Raw genomic sequence first — 18,236 nt, 5'->3', positions numbered from 1 at the left:
TTTTGTCATCTTGTGGAAAAGTCATTATAAACGGAAAATGAGGCAGCATTTTCATCTACAATCGGTTCTCCTTGTTTCCATGACTCTTATGAATTTAAGATAAGTTTATGTATCACTGTATAAGTAAAGCTCTAGGTGCTATACATTCTTTCAATAATCACTTTCTTTCATGTCTTCAGAAAATAAACTGTTTCAGAACTGCAACGTAGATATATTCTTTTTTTGTTAGCTGAGATAGTTTAAACTTCAGTAAACTTTTGTTTTATAATAGTTGTGGATTTACAAAAAAATTTGGAGAGATGGTACAGAGAGGTCTCACATACCCTGCCCTCAATTTCTATTGCTAACATCTTACACTATATGATACATTTCTCATAACGAAACACCAACATCCACACTATTAACTGTATATAGTTCATTCTATTTCATTAGTGCTATGAACTGAATTTTGTATCCTCTGTCCCCCACCCAAATTCATATGTGAAAACACAAATCTTTACTTTGATGATATTTGGAGGTAGGGGACTCTGGGAGCTGATCAGGTCGTGAGGGTAGAGCCCTCATAAATGGCACTGGTGCCCTTATAAGAAGAGACACAAGAGAGATGATCTCTCTCTCCATCATGTGAAAACACAGCAAGAAGCTGGCTGTGGGTAAACCCGACAGAGGACTTTCACCAAGAACCAAACCATACTGGCACTCCGATCTCAGATTCCCATCCTCCAGAACGGTGAGAAATAAATGTTGTTTAAGCCACCCAGTCTACGGTGAGTTGTTAAAGTCCGAAATGACTAAGAAAATAGTTTTTCCCTAACGTCCTTTTTCTATTCAGAATCCTATCAGGATCCCACATTACATTTAGTTGTCAAGTCTCCTCAGCCTCCTCTGGTCTGGGACAATTTCCCAGACTTCCCCTGTTTCTGATGACTTTGATGGTTTTGAGGAGTACAGGCCTGGCATTTTACAGACAGTCTCTCAATCCTGGTTTGGTCTTTTTTTCATGATTAGACTGGAGTTATGGGTTTTGAGGAGGAAGATCAAGATGAAGTGCCATTCTGATCATATCAGAGTACATGCTATCAACATGACATTACTGACAATGTCCACCATAAGCTGGCTGAGAAATGTTTGCCAGGTTCCTTCCCTACAAAATGACTCCTTATTTTATTTTTTCCCATACTCTAGTATTTGAAAAACAAGTCACCAAGCATGGGCCTACTCAAAGGAGAGAGGAGTTAAACCTTGCTCATTGAGGGGGGGAGGTATTTATGTAAATTATATGTAATTCCTCTCTATAGGCTATTTGTCTCTTTTCCACTATTAACAGACTTTACTTTATGTGTATTATAGGGTTCTTTGTATTAATGTATGAGAGAATACCAGCTACAACTAACTAAACATTGTTGCCTGAGATATTTCTGTTACACCTTTAAGTGAAGAAAATAAATGCTAACAGTTCAGTTATTCAACCAACATATATTGAACATCTTTAAACAAGCTTCTCTGTCAGGCACCTGATAAATACAACATGGCACAATGAATTCTTGCAATGGAACTTATGGTCTAATAGAAAATTACAATATGGTGTCATTAGTTACTGCTGAATATATGTACATGCAGAAGCCACTAAGGACTTCTATTCAGAAGGAACTCAGGATCATCAAACATCTTAGATGGAAGGGGATTCCAGGTAATTTAAATTATACCTGTGTAGATCTTTACACATTGCAAAATTATCAACTGCTTGTGTGTGTGTGTTTTAAAAATAGTGGTGGATGGATAGAAAATAGGTACCTCCAACTACTATAGCTCTGTGGCTTGGTGGCATGATGTTTAAAAAAAAGAAAAAGAACATGGGCTTTGGAGACCAACATACATTTTTTTGACACCAATGTCACCCCCAGGTATTGCTGTCTAATTTTAGATTAATAACTTTAATTCCCTGAGCTTTCTTATTTTCTCAAGGTTGTAGTATTCAAGCTAAGTCAGCAAAATGGCTACATATTTTCCCCATTCTTCATGCATACCTCTTTGCCAATGAGATTTTGCATCTTCTGTTATCAAAAGGTAAAGACCATTTTTCTACCCTTGAATCTGGGCTTGGCTTCTTATAACTTGTCTTTTGCTAATGGGAAATTAGCAAACATAATGCACACCTTTAAAAGAGCTTGTGGGAGTAGGGGTTCACTTCCTTACTGTTGCTGGAGTCCTGCTGGTATGAATTCAGGTATTCCTGCTAAAGGATGAGACCAGTGCAGGAGACCTGAGGTACCCTTACCTATAGACAGCCACTCCCAGAAAAGTGAGTGAGGCCACCTGGGTAAACCAGCCCCAAGCTAGTCCACTGACTGACCACAGAATGAGCAACTGACCACAAATGCATGAGTGAGCCCTTCCAAGAGCAAGAGAAAACTTGTCCTTATCAGCAGAGCCCAAAGTGATGATCCAAATTGTTTCCAAAGGGTTTATTACACAGCAAGAGATAACTGATAAGAGTCACATATACCACCCGGAATGGTGACAGAAATCTAGTTAAGTATTCCAAGTTTCAGAGATAATGCTATATTTTTGTTTTTCTTTATTAGTGAGGTTAGACTACAGTTTAAAATGAGAACAGTATTCCCAAGCAGTCCCTAACCTGTTCCCAAAAGCCTCCACCCTAGCCATCTAGCTTCCTACAAAATTCTGATGGTGATTTTCTGTCCAGTAATTATCCCATGCTATCTATTTTCCTATTATTGAACAATTGTGCATGTGCATGATCTGGGTAAAGAGTGCCTTCATACTACAAACCCCTTTTCAGGAGAAAAACTGATCTGGTTGTTCTTCCCCAGAGATGAGATATGTTTTTGCTGATCCCAATCTAGAAAACAAGTGATTCTGACTTTGAAAGTGTCATATGTGATCACTGTAATTAGAACAAGAGAATGCTGTGTTTTTTCTCTAAACAGTCAAGTTAACTTGTCCTGCAAAGCACAGATCTTTCCAATGAAAGGAAGGAGTGTAAGTTGGTGATTCCTAGCCCTAAGAATAACATGGATCCAGAAGGTAAATATGAGTCAGCATCACTGGGCCCCCACTGGGGATACAGCAATAACAACTACAAGCGGCCCAACACCAACTCCTCTGGAGTTAAATTGAGGGTACAGGGTACCAGTCCCATTGAAAATGGTAGTTGCGGCATGGCATGGCATGATAGTAAATCTATGAACAGAATGGATGGGAAACAATACATCAAATGAGAGTTCAAAGGCTCCACAATAAGTGTCTCATGCTTATTCCAGTATGACTGCCATTGCTTAAAACGTTGAGCTCTTCATGGGGAATATTATGAGGAAGCTGTCTTATCATGATACAGGCAGGCATCATACTGGGAAGTACACTCAAGATGCAATGAGATGGGGTGCCTGTGGCTCAGTCAGTTAAGCGACCAGCTTCAGCTCAGGTCATGATCTCAAATTTCCCGAGTTTGAGCCCCAGGTCGGACTCTGTGCTGAAATTCAGAGCCTGGAGCCTGCTTCAGATTCTGTCTCCCTCTCTTTCTCTCCCTCTCTCTCTCTCTCTCTCTCTCTGCCCCTCCCCCACTCATGCTGTCTCTGTCTCTCAAAAATAAATAAACATTAAAATTTTTTTTAAAAAATGAAAGATTCAATGAGAAAGTCATTCTTGTAAAGATCAGTGGCAGAGAAAAGAGGTGAATTTTTTCACTCTCCCCCACCTCCAGGGGGAAAAAAAAGGAAGGAAATAATGATTATCCCATTAATAACTACCATAGATTACAGTCCTCCTGTCGACTACACTATTCATCATTACAGTTATTCAAAGTATGTTCCATATAATGGCAATAGATGCTACTTGAACAAACCCAATTTGTTTGCTTTGAGAGGTTCAACCTCTCGGAATAATTGCTTATGCACCTTCTCCCCCAGCTCTTTTCTGCTACAAATACAAAATCACCCAACAACTAATCACAAATAAACATTACTGAGTTATTAGTTCATCAGTAAGACCAAATGGATCAATAGGGTGATAGGATTTAAAACTCCACTTTGATTCAGAAATCCAGTTATTCAATTATTACCATCCTATTGTGTGTCTACCCTTTGGGTGAGTTGTTTAGCTAAAACAGAATTTACTTCAACTAAAAGGAAGAGAGGGTTTTTCCTGCCACATCATTTAAAATTGGTTAGAATTCATTATGTATCTCTAGAGATTAGGAAAAGCAATAAATTGGATATATGATCAGCTCTGGAAGCTAATGAGCTAGAGAGTGGGTGGGAATCCAATAGGTATAGATTAAGAATAGTTATGAATGTCAACCCTGTCCTGGGTGGTGACTATATCAATAGATTATATGCTAAAGACTGGTTGTTCTTTTTTCTAAACTTGCCTGACTCTATTTTCGTTAAAATATACAACAAAAACACTTGTTAGAAAGGTATGGTTTTCAAGATGAGCCTAAATTTGAGGAAGAACCCTCAAAAATAATGTTTGAAATATTAGATGTAGAATTTTATACTCACTACACAGGAAAAAAAAACATTAATTTTTCAAGCACACATGAAATATTAAAATTTGTGCGTGTAGTCAAGGACACAAGAAAGCCTCAATACATTCTGAAGATCAACGTCATATACACTGCATCTGCTGATAAAGCAATCAATTCAAAATCACGAACAGGCAGGTAACTGACTTAACATATTACCTAGAAAATTAATAACATGCTATTAGAAAGCTCCGGAGGGGTTCCAGTTCAAGATGGCGACACAAGAGGCCACTGAGCCCACATCTTCCCACCAACACACCTTATCCGTTCTCAGAAAAAAAACCCTAGAACTGGTGGACCGACTCCTAAGCCAACAAGAGATACAACAACAACAAGAGAAGGTCCACATCTGAGCAGGTAGGAGAGGCTGGGGCACAATCAAGTCATAAACCCCCCTATCCCCGCCGCGACGACTGGGAGGGAACGTAAACCCTGAGCTTCTCTCTGAGGAGCGAAGGCTTCAAAGACCACGACCATCACCCCAACTTTTAAGACCTGCACCTGCACGCCCACCCCCCAAAACATCTAGCTTTGAAAAGCAAGCAGACTTTGTCCACGAGAGGAGAGCCAGGAGGCTGTAATCTGAGCAAACAGCCCTTAAACAGCTCGCGCGCTTGGACTCACGGGCCTCAGTGCCCAGCGCAGAAGCGGCTCATTGAGGAGCGAGGGGCGTGCAGGCTCCGTGTGGGAGACGCTCATTTGCTTTTTCCTTGTCTCGGAGCTTCGGCCTGAGCGACAGCCATATGATTTCGCACACATTTGGAAGTCGCTGGGGCTGTCCCCAGGGAGGGAGGTCCTGGCGGGTCGCCGTCTTCGGCCTCCCGTCCTGGGCTCTGGAGCCAGTATCTCCCGCCGAAGCTCCCTCAAGCGTGTGGTGCGCAGGGCATTGCGGCTGCGCACAGAGCGTGCCCCTTAAGGGCCTGGCTCTGATGGCTGCCGGGTGGGAGCTTACGGTCCTGGGTCCCCGGGGGCTGTAACCATCAGAGAAATCATTCTGGGCAGGCTACCACCCCACTTCCCACCCCACATTGCACAGACTGACATACCCCAGTCTTTCCGTAAAAAAAGTCCTATTTGTTTGTCCAGGAGCTTCTGCCTGAGAGGCGGACTTCAGGTTTGACTCACTGGTAAACACCTGCAAATCTTTGTGCTCTCGTGCTCTCAGGAAACGCTAGGCTGGTGCCCCCCGTCTTTGTCTCTCCTGCCGCCTTGCTACAGCTTACCAGTATGTCCCAGACAGGAGCTTATACACTCATCCGGAGCCCCGAGGTCTGTGACTGCTGCCCAGGGGACAACTCTATTGCCCGGCACTGGTGGTTCGCAGGGTTCCAGTCCCACTGGACTGTCTATATCGGCCTACTGTAAAAGGTGCTGCCTGAGGATCTGGCTCCCAGTCAGCCTGACTCTAGGTGCTGAGATCCTCCCCATTGGCACACTGACAGGCTTTGGTACATTCTCAACTCCTGGAAGCTATTAAAAATAAAATGGGCTGCTCCAACAATCACAGGGGTTTGAGAGACAACCGAGAGCTAGGGCAAGGTTGAACAGTAATGTTCATCTCTTACATGAGGCCACCACTTCCACACGGGAAGACGTGGACATTTTATCTAATGCCTAGACCCAAGGCATTAGAAGACCCAAGCTATATAGTCCCCAAAGGAGATGACTTTCCATTTCTTAAACACAGTCAAGCCAAATGAAGAGAGAGAAAAATATGTTCCAACAGAAAGAATAAAGTAAGATCTTAGAAAGATCTCTTCTTCATGAGGATAGGCTACTAGGGACAGAAAAATGTATCAATAGTCACCTGGAAATTTCAATCAAGCCATTTAGTGATTTTTATTTTTCTAACACCCGTAGGCTGACTGAATCCTCTCCTCATTGATGCCATCTCCATCTCTCTATTCCTGAATGTGTAGATGTATAGATGACTGGGTTTAGAAAAGCAGTCAAAGCTGCATCAAATATGGCTAGAAATTCATCTAGATGTGTTGAAGGAGAGGGCCACACATAGAAAAAAATCAGTAGGCAAAAAATAAAATCAGGACAGTACAATGAGCTCATGATAGAGTAAAAGGAGCCTTGGCTGAACCTCCAGAGGTGGCCAAGATGAAGATGTAAAAGGATGAGCAAGAAGAAAGCAACCAAGGAAACAAACCTACGATGAGCAGGGCCTGTGAACTTCAGTTATAAGTGTCTGTGAAGGCAAGTTTGATGAGCCAACGTATGTCACAGTAAAAGCTGGTCTAATACATTAAGGACTACAGACAGGCAAGTTTACCACAGAAGCCAATTGGCCCAATGAGTGAATGAGACCAATGGTCTAGGCAACCACTAAAATCAAAATGCACATTCACGGGTAGAGAGGCTTACATATGGCCCTATAGCTGTCAAAGGCCATGGCTATGAGCAGCACATCTTGTTGCCTTCAAAACGGCATGGCTAAAGAAGACCCAAGCTATATAGTCCCCAAAGGAGACGACTTTCCATTTCTTAAAAAGATCACAAATCATCCTGGGCACTGCAATGGAGCAAGATATCAGATCAGTGATGGAGAAATTGGCTAAGAGAAAACACATGGGAAAACGTAAGTAAGGGTCAGAGGTCACAGTAACCATTATAAGGACATTTCCCATTAGATACAAAAGAGAAGGAAAAAAAAAAAAAGAAAAAAGAAGCTGGATCTCCTTGGAATTGGAGAGTTTCAGGAACACAAGCTCCGACACCACAGAGTGGTTGGCTCCATCCACTGGCTCATATGGTAGGTTCATTCTAAACCTTCGTTACCTTAAGAAAGAAAATGACACAATTTTGGAAGGAAGAAAATGAAATAATTCATATTAATACTATTACGTTTTATATAATACCCTCTATGGAAAAGTATATATGTTTTATAAGTCAAATATTACTGAGCATTTCACAAAAATCAAATAATCCTTTTGGATTATGTAGTTACATATGACAGTAACTGAGTTGCCAAATTGCCTTGCTAACACAGGGAATGGTGCCTAGGAAAATTTATTTAAATGACAAGTCTTTCATACCCTATATAAATTACTTTTTCTGATCACTTTTTGGGGGCAGCAGCTAACTCAAATGTAGGCGTTTAAGCAACTAGGAGTTTTGACAGTATAAAATGCCAAATAAATTTGGAACATCTGGTGCTATCCAAGTATAATGAGCCTAAATGAGATACATCGGAAGGAAGAAATGGACAAGGAAACTGGAGAAATAGGGAGTCTGGAAATGAGTCCAATAATCTAAAAAAGGAAAAGAAGCAAAGCAAAGAGCTGCATACCAGAAGAAAGTAACATGTATATGGTTTGTGTCTTCAAAGTTTCAAAGACAAGATTTGATCCTGGTTGAATACACAAAACCAGAGGAAGATATCCAATTGCCCCTGAAAGAATAATACTTGGTCATTTTTTGTTCTGAGCAAAGTAAGAATAATTTCAAACAATTGAGAATTAAACAACAAAAACATCCCATGTTAATATTTGTGGAACACAGAGCAGTATCTAGGGGGAAATAACTTTAAATATATTAATTAATATATAAGAAAGATTCACAACAAATAAATTAAGAATTAATTTTTTAGTTATCCTGTGCTGATAGAGTAATTCCTGAAGTACAATTCCTACAAAAAAAAAAAAAAAAGGATAAATGCTTCATTATTTTTCTTTATTTACTAGACAATAGAATAAATATTGATTAAATAATACTTCTCATCTCAGGATGGTAGGATTATGAATGAATTTTTGTTTCATGTATACCTTTATTTATGAGATATTTTTAAATGAAAAATGTCTAACCTTAAAATCATGTAAAAAAAAAGCATTCCTTTTGAAAAAGCAATCAGGCAATAAAGATATCTTTGCAACTCAGTAAAATTCCTCTCCTCTTCTGAAGTATTAAAACTTCTGTATATACATTTAAAAAAATTTAAGACTTCTCATGAAATCTGAAACTGAGGTCGTTCCTGGAGGTTTTTTATGAAAGAATCTCCTACTAAAGTTAAGACCTCTGTTTTATGTCATTTTCAAAAAGATAGCCCCTCTTGTGTGGGGGCATTGGGTCAATATTCACTCAGAGGAATGAACAGCACTTCCTGAATCACCATTGCCTTTTTCTACAGAACCTGGATTTTCCCCTAGAGATTTCCTATCCACACATACGCAACACTGACAATACTCAGAGGTTATAAAACCTGACAAATCACAGCTTGAGGTGAAAAAGCTTTAGGACTGAAAAATATCAAGAGGAATTAGAAATGAAAGATGAATGCAATTATATTCATTTATTTTATAGCTAAATTATGATTGGAAAAAAACAAATAGTAATATGTTTTAAAATCTGAAGACTGATTATAACTATTAGCAGTATCATAATGTTGACCTGTGTTACATTAAGAATATCCTTTTTCAATGAGATGTTAAATTTAATAAGCTAATGAAGGAATGACTTTTCAGAAAAGGTAATAGGGGAGTTTTTCATTTTCAATTTCAAACCTGTGCTTCACTTTCTAGAATGCTTTTATTTAGAGGACAGAGGTGTTAGGAAAATTATTGGTATGAGTTATTTTCCTTTCCCAGACAGGACTGACAAAACTTAACTAACATAGTCCAGCTTCTGGAAGAACAACAAAGTTCATTCTATATAGCATCTTATAAAGTTTGTATAAGTAATTTAGCTAATAGTACATATGAAAATGTTTCTCATTGTCAAAATAATTTGATTTTAGAGAAGTATATGGGAACCAGCTAGGTCTTCATTTTTCCCCCAACTTTTTATTTTGAAAATGTTCAAATCTACAGGAAAGTAACCAGAACAATCCAGTGAATACCATCTCTATGGGCTGAATTGCATCCCTCCAAAATTTATGTATTGGAGACTTAACCCCTAGTACATCAGAATGTGGTTGTTTTTGAAGATAGAGTTTTAATTAGTGGGAGGGTGGAAAAAATAAGATAAAAACAGAGACAGAGCAAACCATAAAAGACTCTTAAATACAGAGAACAAACTGAGGGTTGATGGTGGGGGGGGATAGGTGATGGGCATTAAGGAGGGCACTTGTTGGGATGAGCACTGGGTGTTATATGTAAGTGATGAATCACTGGGTTATACTCCTGAAGGCAAGACTAGGAAATACTGTATTTTAGCTAACTTGAGAATAAATAAATTAATTAATTAATTAATGAGCAAGTTAAGAGAAGGCCATTGGGATGGGCCCTAATCCAATCTGACTGGTATCTTTATAAGAGGCAATTTGGACCCACAAAGACACCAAAGGTGTAAATGCACAGAAGGACAACCATGGGAAGAGGCAGAAAGGAGGCAGCCATCTACAAGCCAAAAAGAGAGGCCTCAGATGAAACTCACCCTGCTGACACCTTGATCTTGCACTTCAGCCTCCAGAACTGTGAGAAAATAGATCCTTGTTGTTTAAGCCATCCACTCTGTGGTTTTTTATTATGACAGCTCTAGTGAACTCCTTATTTACTTTTCATAGAGAGCTAATCGTTAATATCTTGCTACATTTGCATACTGTCTGTCTGTCTCTCTCTCTACACACACACACACACACACACACACACACATACACACACACACACACACACACACACACACACACACATATATATATAACCACATGTTTGGCAGAGCCAGAGGAAAGGGGAAGGGATGAACCATTTGAGTATTAATCACAGGCATCATGATACTTTTCTCTAAATACATCAGCGGGCACTTCCCAAGGATTATTATATTTTCTCATATAACCACATCACAGATTTCACATTCCGGAAATATAGATGTGGGGCACCTGGGTAGCTCAGTCAGTTAAGCGTCCAGCTCTTGAATTCGGCTCAGGTCATGATCTCACGGTTTGTGAGTTCAAGCCCCACATCAGGCTCTACGGTAACGGGTGCTGAGGCTGCTTAGGATTCTCTCTCTTCCTCTCTCTGCCCCTTCCCTGCTTGAGTACATGTGCATGCGTGCGCGCTCTCTCTCTCAAAAATAAACTTGAAAAATATTTTAAAAAGGAAATATAAATGTAACATAACATATTTATTAAATATACTGTTATATTTAAATATTCCCATTTGCCCTAACATAGCTAGGTTTTTTTGTTGTTGTTTTCTCTAACCCAAAATTTAATCAAAGCACACACATTACATGTAGTTGCCCCATCTCTTTAATCTAGGATTGTTAGTTTGTTTTTTGGGGGGAGATGGTTTTTTGTTTTTTAGGTCTTTTATGACCTCAGTCTTTTAAAAGAGCAGTTGTTTTGGAAAATACCTCTCAGTTTGAATTTGTCTGATGGTTTCTTCATAATTAGATTCAGGATAAACATTTCAGGCAGGAATACCACTCATGTGATATGTCCTTCTCAATTTGTCACATGAGGGAAGCTTATATCAGTTTGTCCTATTATTGAGGATGTTAAATTTGACTATTTGGTTAAAATTATGTCTTCCAAATTTCATCATTGAGAAATATTCTTTTATCTTTGTAAATGATAAGCTCTCTTTTGTCTGATAATTTGACACTAGGTGACTATCATGTTCCCCAGTAATCTTTCACTCGTAGGTTTTAGCTATTGATGGTTGTTGTCAGAATAAATTATTATGATGGTGGTTATAATATGTGCTTAAACACTCTGGTTTCTCTTCAAATTGTATGATTATTGAAATATATATCATTAGCTGGAATTTTTCTTCAAAAAAGGACTCTTTTTCCCTCTTTCCCTTTAATTTTTTTTTTTTCCTGCCAGAGGGGAGTCATGAATTTTTTACTTTATTTTATTTATTTTTTAAATTGAAGTATAATTAACATACAAGTTATATTAGTTTCAGGTGTACAACATATTGATTCAACAATTCTATCCATGACTCAGTGCTCACCATGACAAATGTAGCCACCATCTGTCACATAACAACATTATCACAATATTACTGACTACACTCCCTATGCTGTATTTTCAACTCCGTGACTTACTTATTTTGTAACTAGAAGTTTGTATATCTTAATTCCCTTGACTTGAATTTATTTTATGCACTTTTTCTGATATATTTCTGTCATTATTCATTTGGATGTTCAAATCGTCCCAAATTTCACAAGCAAGGGTGTTTTCAAGTTGACCCCTCCTAGCTCCTTGGTTTTTTGTTTTTGTTTTTTTTTTTAATTTTTTTAACATTCATTTTTGAGAGTGTGAGAGAGAGAGACAGAGCATGAGCGGAGGAGGGGCAGAGAGAGAGGGAGACACAGAATCCGAAACAGGCTCCAGGCTCTGAGCTGTCAGCATAGGGCCCGACGCGGGGTTTGAACTCACGGACTGCGAGATCATGACCTGAGCTGAAGTCGGACGCTTAACCGACTGAGCCACCCAGGCGCCCCCTGCTCCTTGGTTTTTGAGCATGACTTTGTTTTCTGGCATAAGAAGATATTTGTTTAAACCAAAACACAATAAAAGACAAGCTTTCCCATTTTGTTGTTAAGTCGCTGAGGGTATATTTTAATCTAGAAGAGTTCCCTTCTCTTTATTCTAAAATCATATTGACATATTGAAGAATCTGATCTAGTTGCTATAGTTTTCCACCTTCTAGACTTTGTCTAATTGTTTCCTCGTGATATCATTCAACTTTCTTTATCACGTGTATTTCTATAATGTGAGCAAGAGATGGAAAGATTTCATTAGCTACAGGGTAAATATTTTTGGCAAGTGCATTTTATAAGTCTTACGATACTTTATATTATATCACATTAGGAGCCATATAATATTTAGTTGCCCTACTATTAAATTTAATAGACACCCTATTATTAAATTGAGATGTAATTTCATCATCTGTGTGTATAATAAAATGTTTTTACCACATTCACAAAACTCATGTTTTATTTTTTATTCAAATAAGAGATTATTACCTAATGATTGTAAATGAGCTTTTATTGATTCCAATAAATGTAGTTAATAGCTTCTTGAGGCTATATCTTTAAATATCAGAAAATTGCAAGTAGAGTAAAATATCAACACATTTCAAAACTTAGATTCTAAAATTGGCATTTTCCTTTGTGGCCTCACCAATTCTACAACTAGAGATATTCTACAGTCACTTGTCAAGTTCATAAATATGATATAGAAGGATATTCAAAACAGGAATATTTATAGTCACAAAAATGTAAAAACAACCAAGGATTCATTCTCAGGCACCTGGGTGACTCATTCGGCTGAGTGGCCGATTCTTGATTTCAGCTCAGGTTGTGACTCTGTGTCAGTCTCTGTGCTGAATGTGGAGCCAGTTTGGGATTCTCTCAATCTCTTTGTCTCTCTGTCTCTCTCTCTCTCCCTCTCCCTCCCCCTCTGCCTCTCTCTCCTGCCCATGTTCTCTCTCTAAAATAAAATAAAATTAAAATTAAATAAATAAAACAATAAAATAAAATATATATATATATATATATATATATATACCTTTTTTTAAAAAAGGAGGATTTGCTCAATTTACTGTGGAACATTTAAAATATAAATACTATGCAGGCATTAAAGTCCATTAAGTAGATCTCTTCGTATGCATACAGAATCCTGGGCAAGATTTATTTAGAAAAGAAAGTAAGTTTCAGAACCCTTTATATAGTGTAATTCCATTTATGTTAAAAAAGTTTTTAAATAACTCATTAAATAATTAGAGAATATTTGAAAACATACACAATGAACTTTTACCTAACAAGAAAATGTTAGGTAATAACTTTGATAAGGTTAAACGAGGATTTCTTTTTTAAAAATATCTGTTTTAGGGTGCCTGGGTGACTCAGTGGGTTAAGTGTCCAAATTCGGCTCAGGTCATGATCTCACAGTTCATGGGTTGGAACCCTGTGTCGGGCTCTGCACTGACAGCTCAGAGCCTAGAGCCTGCTTTGGATTCTGTGTCTCCCTCTCTCTCTGCCCCTCTGCCTCTCGCGATCTGTATCTCTCTCTCTCAAAAATAAATCAACATTACAATGAATAAATAAAAATATCCATTTTAGGGGCATCTGGGTGGTTCAGTTAAACATTGGACTTCGGCTCAAGTCATGATCTTATGGTTCATGATTTCAAGCCCCCATATAGAGCTCCACATTAGCAATGTGGAGCCTGCTGGGGATTCTCGCTCTCTCCTCGCTCTCTGCCCCTCCCCCTCTTGTGCTTTCTCTCTCTCAAAATTCATTTAAAAACTTTAAAAATAAATAAAACTAAAACTATCCATTTTGAATAAAGATTTATTCAGGTTGACTTACTTCTGACTCTTTAAATTTTTCTGGCTTACTTTTCAAGTATTTATTGCATCAAGTCTCTATATCTAACACTCCTCAAATTTGTAAGAATAAAAGACTGTCTTTTGTAGAAGTCAATACTATTTATTCAGTATAAGAAGAGCAAACAAGTTGTGTTGAGTTTCTATGTGAGCAGGCCAACCTTAGGGCACTCTCTGGCTAGTCTATCTAACCACAAATATGACTTCAAAGCTGAAGATTGACCAAAGCTCCCTGATCTTGTTACAGAAAAACTGAAGCCAGAAGAAATCAGAATTTATAGATGTGAAAACCCGGATTTCACAAAAATAAAAATCACAATAATAACAACCAGAGCAAATACTGGGAAACAATTCTCTTGATAAATAGGAGAGTAAATAAGCAGACCACCATAACCAAATGATTGTACTTCCTTAGATTTGAATTGAATGACCACCGCCAGCAACAACAACAAAATTAGTTAAATTAGTAGCATACCTCTAGCTAAAGGAAGGTTCTGATTTCAAACAAACAAACAAACAAACAGAACCATTATCTACAGAAAGGATATATATACCCAGAAAGAGAGAGACTGACAATTCTGATTTCAGAGAATACGCTTTCCAGTTTGTACATTCTTGTAAATGACATGTTCTGCTAGCCTGCAGGAACTACTAGCTCTTTATATTTCCCAGCAATGGTCTGTCCCTTTCTCTTTGGGAAGCACTTAATGAGCCATGTACTCCTGGAAGTGAAAAGAGAGCACACAAGGGCTCTGGTTCTGCTGACAGAGTCATTTCCACTGCTCCTGATGGTTTTTGGGTTTCACAATGTATTCACTTCACCTTTAATTACAGAAAGTGAGACTAGTTTCTTTGTTTCCCTTTCATTTTGGTCATCTTCTCCAAATTAACTTGAGGCTCTGTCTCTCAAATAGGAAGTTTACATTCATTCAAGTCAAGAACGTGGGAGTAAGCTTTTTTTTTCTCTCCTTACAGATATTCTTGAGCTATTCAGCAAAACCTGTACCCACATTCAAAACCTGTAGATTTAATTATATGGTTAAAAAAAAATTAACAGCTAAGTAATCACTGGTCACCTTCAGATATGGCTAACAAAGCCATCTTTCTTGCTCATAGATGTGATCCTTCAAACTAGCAATGGACAAAACTGAACCCTCCTTTTATATCAGATCAATTGCACAGACACCCAATGCCCCCAAGCTTTCCAAGAACTGTAATGTTCAAGGACACTGTAATGACTCAGGCCACCTCCTGGCACTTCCCCAAAGAAATTTTGCTAAGCATCTCTCCTCTCAGATTTCAGGACACAACTGGAAAGTCACCTAACAAACATTCCCTCCATCCATATTCATGTAAGTTCTCTGTGGTCTAATTTAATAGAATTCATCTCCCTATTCAATCTAATTTTAACACAAAAACAAATACATTTCTACTTCAAGTAAAGGAAGGATAATATGCCTATGCTTTGCTTATCTCCGTGGGCTATTGCATTGTATTCTATCATAAGGAAACTAGTCTTTTGGGGAATACATAGAAATTATAATGGAGCAATTAGACAGCTCAATAAAATAGAAAGGAATTTAATTCAATCAACAGAACAAGGAGAATAATCACATTAAATACAGTACTAGTGTATAGTGTGTGGAATATTATCCCAGTAATTACAAGCCTCTTGATACACCACAAAGCACATTCAAGTTAAGATACTTTAGCTCAGCTAACTGATCTGCAAGAAATGTATGAAACAAACATTCCTTAGGTCATTTCTATTTTAACCTCATAAAAATCTATATTTCTACTTTACTTTCTTTCTGTCTTCCCCGGTAGCTCACTGTGTAACTTCTAATAAAATGCCTCCTATTCTCAGAACCCTTCCAAAATGTGCCTTTCTAAAGCAAATATCTCAGATGGCACAACTAGTGACTGATTTTCCTTTTATCTATCCCCTCTTCACCCTGCACAATGACCCCATTAACTGTATTTATCCTTACAAAACTCACCTCCCTTGTTGCTTTGTCTCTCAAGTCCTTGTTTTCTCCCTAATCCATTTGTTGCTGTTCTATCTTCATTGGCTTCTCTTGTAAGTTTTATCCCAAAAGGAGCATCTTCTTCCTGTGGGCCTGACCTTGGTCATCACATAGTCACCTTGTGGGTGAGTGAAACACCAACCAAATTTCAAACTCCAACCATCTGCTTTCCCCCATCCTTGATTCTCATTCTCAGCTATTTCTAATTATAAATCTTAAAATCATCTGGAACTGAACATATCCCAAATGGAGCTCCACATTTGATTCTCCCTCCCATTCTAGCACATTCTACCACAGAGTCAAGAAGACCCAAATCTTTATGATCATGATTGAGATCTCGCTCTTGAAACCTCTACACCCAAAGGTTGGATGACTCTATTCGGGTTATCTCTCTTTGCTCCTGCTTCATCTACACTATCTCCTTTGTTCGCCTGGGTTCATAAAACCTGTTGAAAACTCTACTATGATAATTTGTAAATTAATCCATCAAATTTAAGATTTTTATTCTTAAATTGCTAAATCTACTATCCATACTCTAGCATTTTTATTTGAGCCCTAACTTCTTGACTTAACTCTAAGGTTTGGCTCTCTAATTATTTTTTAATTTACAATAAAAATAATTTCAAATATGCAGTCTTATTTGCATTTAAAATTGATGTGAGGGGCACCTGGGTAGCTTAGTTGGTTAAGAGTCTGACTTCGGCTCAGGTCATGATCTCACGGTTCAAGGGTTTGAGCCCTGCATTGGGCTCTGTGCTGACAGCTTGGAGCCTGGAGCCTGCTTCAGATTGGATTCTGTGTCTCCCTCTCTCTCTGCCCCTCCCCCGCTCACGCTCTGTCTCTCTGTGTCTCTCAAAAATAAGTAAACATTTTAAAAATTTTAATTAAAATTAATGTGAAAAAAACAATTTTTTAATGCTTGTATTTTATTATAAAAACAAAAACAGTTTTAGATTTGAAAAAGAAAGAGTATACTTTTGGGAATCATTTCTATAGTTTGTTACTAGATTTGAAAAAGAGCAAGGGCTGAAACAACTATTTTATTTATGTACATAGATGAAATAAAAAATAAGTGCTATTTATTTTAGCCAATTGATCATATTTGTCCTATGAGCTTTGAAGGTTTTTATAATATCTTTATGTACAATGTAAACTCCACAAAAGTAAGTGCTTTATCTCCAGCAACTACCTACGTGCCGGGCATTTAGTAGACACTCAATAAATATTTGCTTCCTCAATAATTATAAATTTGAACAGCTATGAGTGGAATTAAAGTGTACAGTAATTTTCCCTTCTATTTCTCCATGTACTTAGTTTCTATTACCACTTTGGCAATTTCTTTTGTATTTGATTGGAAGTATTATAAGCCCAACTAAGTATGTGTCCATTTACGTAGATAGGCAGATATATGCGTGTTTGTGTTTGTGTGTGTGTGTGTGTGTGTGTACACACTATAACCATCCTTTTTCTTGTCTCAAATGGGAACGATCTATACACATTTCCCTTATCTCACCTTTTGTATTTAAATATTTTGGTGGTCATTCATATTAATTTTTGGAAAACTCTCTTCTTTATAAAGATGACATAGTATTCCTAGAATTAACACATACTCAATTTATTCGGCCAGCCTGTTATTGGGGGCATTTAGACTACCAGGGTTTTGCGATTTTTAAACAATGTTGCAATAAATATTCTTGCATGGATATCATTACTCATATGTGTGAGTATCTGGAGGATAAAGTCTTAGAATTGGAATTTCTGGATCAGAGTAAATGCATTTAAAATGCTAATCATCTGTGTACCTGGGTGGCTCTGTCAGTTAAGTGTCCAACTCTTGATTTTGGCTCAGGGCTTGTTCCCATGCTTTCGCGGATTCAAGCTCTGCATCAGGCTCTGTGCTGACAGTGCAGAGCTTGCTTGGGAGTCTCTCTCTCCCTCTCTCTTCCCCTCCCCTGCTTGCTCTCTCTCTCAATCTCTCTCTCTCTCTCTCTCAAAATAAATAAACATTTTTAAAAAATAAAAAGGGGCGGCTGGGTGGCTCAGTTAGTTACGTGTCCTACTTCAGCTCAGATCATAATCTCATGGTTCATGGGTTCAGGCCCTGCATGGGGCTCTTTGCTGTCAGCACAGAGCCTGCTTCAGATCCTCTATCCCTACCTCTCTCTACCCCTCCCCAATTCATGTTCTGTCTCTGTCTCTCAAAAATAAATAAATGTTTTAAAAAATTATTTAAAAATAAAAATAAATAAATAATATCCTAATTTTTATTGGCAAATTTCCTTCTGTAGACATACCAATTTATACTTCCAACAAAGTATAAGAGCACCGTTTTCCTTCATAGTGGCCAAAACAAGACCATGATTTTTTTTTTTTGTTTCT

At 38.0% G+C, this 18,236-nt stretch overlaps 2 pseudogenes; one reads left to right on the top strand and one right to left on the bottom strand.

The window, feature by feature from the left end:
• Positions 1-6,097: 6,097 nt before the first annotated feature.
• On the bottom strand, positions 6,098-7,317 carry LOC125922510 (olfactory receptor 4F15-like; annotated as a pseudogene).
• A 9,505-nt stretch (positions 7,318-16,822) lies between these two features.
• LOC125924202 (uncharacterized) lies at positions 16,823-16,914 on the top strand (annotated as a pseudogene).
• Positions 16,915-18,236: the final 1,322 nt, after the last annotated feature.

This window comes from Panthera uncia, chromosome B1 (genome assembly GCF_023721935.1).
Source record: "Panthera uncia isolate 11264 chromosome B1, Puncia_PCG_1.0, whole genome shotgun sequence".
Lineage (NCBI taxonomy): Eukaryota > Metazoa > Chordata > Mammalia > Carnivora > Felidae > Panthera > Panthera uncia.
Note: the sequence above shows the minus strand (reverse complement) of the source record. Positions and strands in the feature narration are given on the sequence as shown.